The sequence below is a fragment of the Silene latifolia genome, chromosome 6, assembly GCF_048544455.1.
Source record: "Silene latifolia isolate original U9 population chromosome 6, ASM4854445v1, whole genome shotgun sequence".
NCBI lineage: Eukaryota > Viridiplantae > Streptophyta > Magnoliopsida > Caryophyllales > Caryophyllaceae > Silene > Silene latifolia.
Genome location: NC_133531.1, coordinates 76786465 through 76795885, shown reverse-complemented (window position 1 = coordinate 76795885; position 9421 = coordinate 76786465). Strand labels below are relative to the sequence as shown.

Below are 9421 nucleotides of genomic sequence, written 5' to 3'. Positions count from 1 at the left end.
AGTAATCCACTAACTAAATAAGGTTGTTAAGACAAGATAAAAGAGAAGAGGAAGTGTAGACCGACTTACAACAAAGAGGAAAGGCTAAGGATGCAAGAATCTTCTTTAGAAAAATTAGGGTTCTTGAGAGGATTTGATGGTAGAGAGTTTAGAGAGATGTGGGGAAGTTTAGAGAGTGGTGTGAATAGTGTTTGAGAAGGGTTTTTTTTGTGGGAAATCTGAGGTGATAAGGTTATAAAAACGACATTTCACCAATAACTTTCCCGTATAAATCTCACTCGACAGGCACTCGGTCGAGTGGAGGCTCCACTCGGTCGAGTGGATGGTCACTCGGTCGAGTAAACGACTTTCCAGGCCTTCCAGCCTACTGTATTGGAGTACTCGGTCTCCCACTCGGTCGAGTGGAGTTGCACTCGGCCGAGTGGGTTCTCTATTCGGTCTAGTTATTACTTATATAAATACGAGGTATTACAGTGAAGAATGGGACTTGAATAATCATCATTGTATTGACGATATTCGATGTCGGGTTCAGTTTTGCAAGCTTGACATGAATAGTTTTGAAAAAATGTTGATTATGAACTAATTGTGTTAAGTTCATTGTTTTGTAATTAGTCAATGTTTGTCATCGTACTCAGATTTAAACCGAAATGGTATGTGGAACCAAGGATGATTATGCATGTATGACTAATATGGTTGTTTTTGAAATGTAAAGAAATGAATAAAAGGTTTTAAAATGCCTTTTAAAATGTAATTAACCAAATGGTATCACCGAAACACGGATTAAACCGTCATGGTATGAGGAAACAAGGGTGAACATGATTTATGGTCAAAAAGATTTATCATAAAAATGATTTAAAATGGTAAACACCGGTTGTAAAATGAAAATGGAAATGGAAAGAATGAACTCAAACACGTTTGAGTTCTGACCTGGATAGCCCATTGAGGCGTGGGCCACCTAGTTGTGACTAGGGGCTGTTTCCGGTCAAAATTCGGTTTTGGCTCATTCAATCCGTATTTTGGACCATGTTTTGCATGTTTTAGCATGTTAAGGTCATAAAAACAGATAAAGGACATGAAAGAAGAGGATTAATTACACCCTCATACTTACATGCTAGGTTGAAGACGAGAAATCGACGGAAGTGTAAAAACTTGTTAGGTCGGAAAACTCGGTTGAAACCCGTTTTTGCAATGTAAAGAGTGTTTGTTTAGTTTAGTGATTGCGTAGTTGATCGAAGTGGTTGGTCAAGTGATTTAATGCACGATGACGGTATTAAACAATGTGCATGGCTTGTATTTTCGATCGGTAGGTAGAAAATACGCGTCGGTTTGTCACTTAAGAAGTCGAGTATAAATGGAGAAATGAGGGGGCGGACACTCGCGTACCTTGAAATGGTAGTATTGGAGGGGTATTTATAGAGGATTGAGTGGTTGTGTGCGTTTGAAGAGACGTGGCCGCATAGGCTAATCGAAGAGGCGCGAGCCATTTCGCGGGTCTTCGAGCTGTCTTGTCAATATCAAGCAATTGCAGTCATGATTTGTTCTATATCCTAGGTTTTTGATGGCATGATTGTTGTACTTGACCATTCAAGTATACCGTGTATACTTAACATGGAAGCTTTGTGATGTTTGTTTTTTGTATTTAACTCGGTTTGACTCGTTGTTGGAGTCGGGATTTGAATTTTTGAGTCGGTTTTTGGTCCGGTGTCAGTTTTGACTCCAGTTAGTGTCATTGCAACCCCGTCGTCCTGCATAAAACACTCCAGAAACTTTTGAAAAGTTTTTGAAAATGTTTTGTCGTCGAAATTGTTTTGAGTTTTCCGACGTATTGTTATACAAACTGTCGATTAAATGTTGCGATTCCTAAGCATGTTGTTGTCCGATAATCATCGGGTGTTTGCTGGGGATTTAACAGATACTGGGTATCTACAAAGCCCTCACTTGGACTGAGGCTTGGATAGGGTGAAATTCAAAGTGTAGCCTTTAGGTCAATCGAAGATTACAAATTAGAGACTGAAGCGACGTCGAGGCGGCTCGAAAGAATTCGGGCCAAGGATCTGCCGTCGGGAAGGGTGACGCCAAGGCGACTCGGGGATACGAGTCAAGGACCTGCCGTCAGGAATAGTTTAGAGTCTGTCGACTGTCGGTGCGGGTTATTTAAAGTCCGTTAGACTATGTACAAAGGCTCGTCAGCCATATGAAGGAGTCATACCTGAGACATCTTCGGGATATGTCCTTGAATCGTTTCTTGTTTGCGCGCAAAGGCTCGCCAGCCGTGTTGCGGATATGATAGGGCTCGCCAGCCGCGTTGAAGGTACATTTTAAGGCTCGCCAGCCATGCTACGGATATGATGGGGCTCGCCAACCGCGTCGAAGGTACGGTTTGAGGCTTGTAGCCATGTTGGAGGCACGTTTTGAGGCTCGCTAGCCATGTTGCGGATATGATGGGGCTCGCAAGCCGCGTTGAAGGTGCGATTTGAGGCTCGCTTGCCGTGTTGAAGGCCCGTTTTGAGGCTCGCCATCCATATTCGGATATGATGGGGCTCGCCAGCCGCGTTGAAGGTGCGATTTGAGGCTTGCCATCTGTGTTGAAGGCGCGTTTTGAGGTTCGCCAGCCATATTGAAAGTGCGTTTTGAGGCTCGCCAGCCATGATGAAGGTGCGTTTGAGACTCACCTGCCATGTTGAAGGTCGAATGATCGACTGCAAGAAACATCCGTGTTGGACGGGCTTATTTTGAGAGGTTGTTGAGTTAGTGGGCTCCCTGGAAAGGTCTCCGATATCCCGCCGGGGAATTTCGGTGTTTATATTGGATGTTTGTGGCGCCGGAAAGAGATAGGCTTGAGCCCGGCTCCTGTGGACGGCGGTCCTTGTTATCGTTATTCGTAATTTCGAATTTCGAAGGGAGGTAACGATTTTTACTGCCGTTGTTCGGAGTTTGTAGAAATAGCGGATGTCAATTCCGCCATTAAATGTTTGTTTGGGAGATAACGGTCTTAATTTTTTCTTCTTGTGATTTGAAATTTCTAAGGACTAGTGAATTTCACTATCTTGTTCAAAGGAGTGACGGTTTTTAATGCTGTCATCTGAAATTGTGTAAATAACGAATCTGAATTTCGCTATTTTGCTTTTGTGAGGAAGTGACGGTTTTTAATCCCGTCGTTTGAAATTGTGGGAAAATAACGAATTTGAAATTCGTGATTTTATTTCTGTGAGGAAGTGACGGTTTTTAATCCCATCGTTTGAAATTGTGGGAAAATAACGAATCTGAAATTCGTGATTTTATTTTTGTGAGGAAGATGACGGTTTTTAATTCCGTCGTTTGTGATTGGAAATTTGTTAAAATAGCGAGTTTGAATTTTGCTATTTTGTTTTTGTTTTGTGTTTTTTTCTTGAAGAGTGAAAAGTGACGGTTTTTAATTCCCTCGTTTGAATATTTGAAAATAACAAATTTGAAGTTCGTTATTTTGTATTTGTTTGAAAAATGACGGTTTTGATTCCATCATTGAAATTTGTGAAAATAGCGAATTTGAATTTCACTATTTTGTCTTCAGAATGACGGTTTTTAATTCCGTTGTTTGAAATTTGTGAAAATAGCGAATTTGTATTTCACTATTTTGTTTTTGTTTGAAAAATGACATTTATAATTCCGTCATTGAATGTGAACCCCCGTGGTTATACAAAAACATATTAGCAGTGGAAAATACGTAAGTTTTTAAAACTCCAAGGCATGACCGCAGAGTTCACTGAAAACTAGACTTAGTTACTAATTTTACAAAATAAATACATAATACAAACACAAATATACAAGGGATCTCAGATCCCTCCAAATTTCAAAAATTGCAATAACGGACGATAATCAAAAGGGTATATTGTTGCCTCGGCAACGCTCGCTAGCCACTCGTCCTGTAACCCCTAGCATATACCACCGACCTATCACCTGTCATTCATAAAAATAAATGTCACAGTCACTGGGGAGTAACTCAGGTGTCCTCCCAGCCATATTACAATGTAATAACTTAATTATAATACAAAACAGATTAGTTTATTAAAACATACAACGTAGGAAATATATATAAATAAATCATGTGGTAACGGAATGGAAACAACCACAACGTGTCCCACTTTACTACGACCAAAATGAAATCGTAGTAAAGGAAGCACGAGGATAAGCCATGACCAAAATGATGTACTGGACCGGTGTTATTGTACAAATGCTAAATCAACCATAAAGAGTAACCAACGATCTCCCGGTAGGACGACCGAATAGCATCACGCTCTAGGGATACAACACATACCTCAAGCGGATACCAGGCCTGGCAAGGGTAGCTAAGTGATAGTTATCATTCCTCTTCTATGACACATGTAAACTGTGTTGCTTCTCCACAGGAGTACAAATTACTAAGGGCTTAAGGGTAGCAGGATGTGGCCTAGTAGTGGTAGGAGTAGGATTGAGATTCGTGTTCTTAGATGGAGGCACTTGAGGCTGAGGTTGCCATCTTTGAACCACCATCTACTTTGGTTTCTGCTTACTCTTAGGTTTCTTACAAGCTTGCCCATCATGCCCAATTCCTCCACATTCTTTGCAAAGAATAGGGTTCTATTCAGATTTTATTGTAATCACAACAATTTGCCCCTCTTCATCCAAAAACTTAACCTCTTTAGGCACATGTTTCCTAAAAGAACATCAATCATGACTCTAGCATATCCTAACCTTGTTCTGTCAATAGTAGCCTCATCAAAGCGCACAAAATCCCCCAAAAGGCCTGCAATTCTGGGTATGCATTTTTCGAAGAATTTCAATGGTAGATTCAAGAGCTTAACCCACACAGGAACCACCTTCACATCAACTTTAGTAAGTGTTTCATGATCAGACCATGGGCGTACAATCAGAGGCTTGTTATCAAATAAAAAATGCCCATGTTGCAACATAGCGTCCTGATCTTCTTTCTTTCCAAATCTAACCAGGAAGACACCACTAGGTAAAAACGAGATTCAATCAACATTATATGCTGCCCATAATTTACGAATGAATCCCTCCACAATTTTCCATAGGGGATTCGCCCCTAAGATAAAGGAGATGATAAAATGTTTCCAGAAATCATGTTCAACCTTAGCATCATCATCAAAAAATTGTAACATACTTGTAGGCTCCTCCTCAATGGTGTCAAGGTGCTGTTTATTCTTCCCCCTATTTTGCGTAATCCATTCTTCCGTATCTTCATCAGCAATAAGAACATCCAGATTCAACGGTTATATATCAAATGGATTCCAAACAATCTTAATACCAGAGGAAGAAGGTCGAGCAAGAGTAAAATCAAGTGGAGTAAATCTATTTTGTTGTAATTTTTATGAATTCTAGACAAAGAAGATAAAGGAAATCGATCCCGACGGATTGATTTGGCGACCGTCATAGCAATAAACCCTTGGTTTCTTTGTATTCTTTTCTCACTTTTTTCCTCTCTCTTTCTATCACTACATTTCTTTTTTTTACCGTCATGATAAGTATTTGGAGTAATCGGTTAACTTTTGACAATTCTACATAGACCTTTTTTCGAAACGAATAAAAATACACATACTTCTGTTAAATGAAAAGTTGAAAATTGTAATTGACGTAAATCATTTGAATGAAACCTCTTAGGTAGGGCCGTAGGGGTGACCAAATTTAGGTACGGACCGGAAAAATGTATCGGACCGGACCGAATTATTTTGGTCCGGTCCTCGGTCCTCATTTTTTCAAGGTTTGGTCTTCGGTCCGGTCCAGTCCAAGACCGGTCAATTTAGGTCCGGACCGAATGGACCAAATTTCATGTTTTTAATAACGCAACATTAAAATATTATGAATCGAATTAATATTTTATTTTCAAAAGACATTATAAATTAGTATTGTCAATGATTTTCATAAAAAGAGTCATCTAATTATTTAAATGTATTTTATTTAGCGGAATTAAAATGTAATTATCGTATACGAAATGGTGAAAAAGTTAATTTTAGGTCCATTTCGGTCCAAAATCGGACCAGACCAAATATTTCGGGTTTGGTCCGGTCCAAGACCGAAAGTTTTAGGTCCGGTCTTAAATTTTTATTTTCGGTCTTCGGTCCAGTCCGGTTTGATCCGGTTCGGTCCGATCTTGGACCGATTCTCAGCCCTACTGCTATGAACTTTAACTTTTCCCTTGCTAAATCAATAAAGTAAAAAAATTTGTGTACTCATCAGGAATATTGTACTCATTGCACTTTTTTTTTTACTAGGTCAATTAAAATCGACTCATAACATACTCGCGAATGAGAGCGATAATCAAAAGTTAAAAACTTTCACATTAACCAAAAAACGTAAAAACCAAGGATACAAACAAACTGACTATCAAAGAAAGTCAGGCAGTTCTTTTTTTGGATGTTTTGAAATTGGGTTGATAGAATTTGGTTTTTTTTGGATGTTTTCTCCATTTCCATTATTAGTTTGACATTTGGAATGGAGATCTAACTATGGATGGTTTGTTAAAAAAAATTAATTGCAGTTTTTTGAGAATGGAGATTTTGTTTCCTTTGACCATCTTCTTTCTTGCATTTTTTTAGTTTTTTACTCTCTTTGATGTACTCCTTGAACTTAGTCTTTATAATATTTCTGTAGATACCCGTATCTGTCGATATTGGAATTTATAGAGAACCCGCCAGCCACTCGATGACGATAGGACACATTTATTCTCAAATGACATACTCGTGATACGGATATGTCACACGGATACAGATACTCGTGATACCCGATGACGATAGGACAAAGTTTTTAATTCATTTATTTAAGATTTGATGGTTTTTCAAATAAATGTAATTTATTTCATTCGATTTGAATGTGATTCTAGTCGAGAGTTTTTATTTACGATTTATCGTTATAAATTGCATTTAAAAGCTTTTAATTGATTTTGGTTTAAAAATCAAGTTTGTTTACTTTGATTTTTTGGTTTAAAAAGGTTAAATGTGATTTTGTGACGTTTTTATTTATTGTTTTATTTAATTCGAAAGTTCGAGTTTTTAAAGCGGTTTTTGAACCCGTTTTCAAAGTGTTTTGTGAAGCGATTTTTGACGCGATTTGGGCCGAGTTTTGACACGAGTCTCGAGGCAAATATCAACCCATTACCTTCCCCCATGATCCCAAGTTTGAGCCTCACCATAAGCAGCCCAAAACCCCCGTGGATACATCAAATTCCCACATCGACATTTTGGCGACTCTGCTGGGGACTAATGTAACTCGAAAAGTTAAATAATGTCCAATCAATTGAATTAGTATTTGTCAACATATTTCATGCATAAACCCAATTGAGACTTTAAGGATCGGGCCATCTCTCGCTTGGGTCGATTTCAAGGTAAAGAGATGACGTCAACTATGCCTGGTTTAAATATCAAGGTGGTCTCTACTGAATCTTGAAGTACTTGTTCTACCATAAGCTACAGGCTTATGGGGGGCTTGGCTTCCAAGATGAAGTGGGATCATTGGCATAGACCCAAATTAGAAGACTGGTAGAGACTTAGTTGAGTCTAGGATTCATGCATTCATGCTCGTATGCGAATGACAACTTGCTATGTGATTCCGTGTCAAGTCTTTTTTTCTTTTTTTTTTTTTTTTTTGAAAATCACGTTTTTTTTTAAAAAAGAACTTTTTTGCCTTTTTTTTTTTCGAAAATTGTGTCATGTTTAACCCATTTTTTCAAAAATCTTGGTCCATGTTTTCAAACCCAAACTTTTGAACTTACCTCTTTTGAAAAAAAAATGTTAAAGTCGGAATGCCGCCAATTTAGGATTAGAATGTTGACTAAAATAAGCATTTTATAGCCGGCATGCTGCCCATTTTAAAGCTCATTTTAATTTAATCCTTCTCAATTTTAAAATTCAAATGAACCATGTTCCGAACCTAACCCAAACCCAGAATAGAGTTTGAGTCAGTCGAGTCAAGTTTAACCTTGTTAGGCTTGTGGTTGTTTATGTTAATCATGCCCAGTCTAGTCTAAGGCTCAAGTGAACCATGTTTTGTCTAGAACACGACCTAGTTGGGTCACCCAAGCTCACTCTTAGGTCCGAGTCATGCACAAAAACGTCCATTACGCCACACTAGGCATTTTTCACGAGCCCATGGACCATGTTTGGTTCAATCATGGGTTAGTCACACCGAGTCGATGTCAGGTTTTAGTCAAGAAGTTAGTTGGAGTCGATTCTGTAACACCCCCATACTCCGAGTGCCTTACCAGGACCACTCAGGTATGGAGACGTCACCATCTCGGTTGCCCGAGGTATGATAATCAAACAACAGCGATAAAGAAACAACATTTATTATTAATAGTTTAATGAATGAAAACAATCCTTGAAACCAAATCGAAAGCAAGATACATTATTCCAAACTGTCTACTCAAATGAAACATAAATAAATGCTAAACTACGCGGAAGACTCTATCGTCATGTCGTGGCCATCCCCCTATCCCAGATTATCATCTCTATACTGCTCAATATCTCGCTCACCATCCCCGAATGGATCACCGCAGTTTACAAAACAACACCGGGTCGATACTAATCACACAATCAAAACAGATAACAATAATAAGACAAACAGACAATTTGAACCGCCACACACACACGCACACATCCAACCAACCGTCTCAATCATCGATCGTCCTTTGGACTACCCGCCCGATGGGGGACCGCACCGTTCCCACCTAAGCCCCGCTCAACATACGAGCGATAACCCTGTCCATTAATGTGCACATCCCCTTTCGTGGCGGGTTCCACTAAGGGCGAAACTAGGGCGTGAGATCACTCCCGCAAGTGACCCCACTCAGCCGAGAACGCATCTCGAGAACCATCAACAACACAACCACAATCACAAACACAAGTACAACCATCAAATCAATTAACTAACTACAGCACATCACCAATATCCCATTATGGGACTAATACTGAGTAGGAAATCCTACCCGGAAAGCACACACAGCAGACGGTATCTCAAATTTGTCTCAAAACGCCTCTTCTATGAATTCTCCTCCTAACATATAACACACGGATACTACTATTCAAACACCATTCATAAAACCCCCAATTACTAAATTAGGGTTTCACTAATCTTAACCAAAACGTTATAAAAATTATGCTAGAAGCTTACCCTCGACGCAAGGAATCCAACGACACAAACTATGATGCAAACCGACCGTCTGAACTCCGGAATTGTCAAGAACGCGATTAGGAAGAAGACAAGTTGCTTTCTCTCTTAAGCAGATTTTAGGTTTTGTAAAAAGTGATTTAGAATAAAGACGAATTGATTTAAATACCTTAATCGCGTAATTAACAAAACCCGAGAAAAACCCCCGATAAACCGGACACTCGATCGAGTACCCAAGGTACTCGATCGAGTACCCCCCTACTCGATCGAGTGCCCTAGCTAC

General features: G+C 39.3%; 1 long non-coding RNA gene across 1 annotated transcript; it reads right to left on the bottom strand.

Moving 5' to 3' along the window:
• Nucleotides 1-3708: 3708 nt before the first annotated feature.
• LOC141586890 (uncharacterized) lies at nucleotides 3709-5496 on the bottom strand. The gene is made up of 2 exons (XR_012519648.1): nucleotides 4295-5496; nucleotides 3709-3936 (listed from the first exon to the last, which is right to left on the bottom strand). It is a non-coding gene; the product is annotated as an uncharacterized LOC141586890 (long non-coding RNA).
• Nucleotides 5497-9421: the final 3925 nt, after the last annotated feature.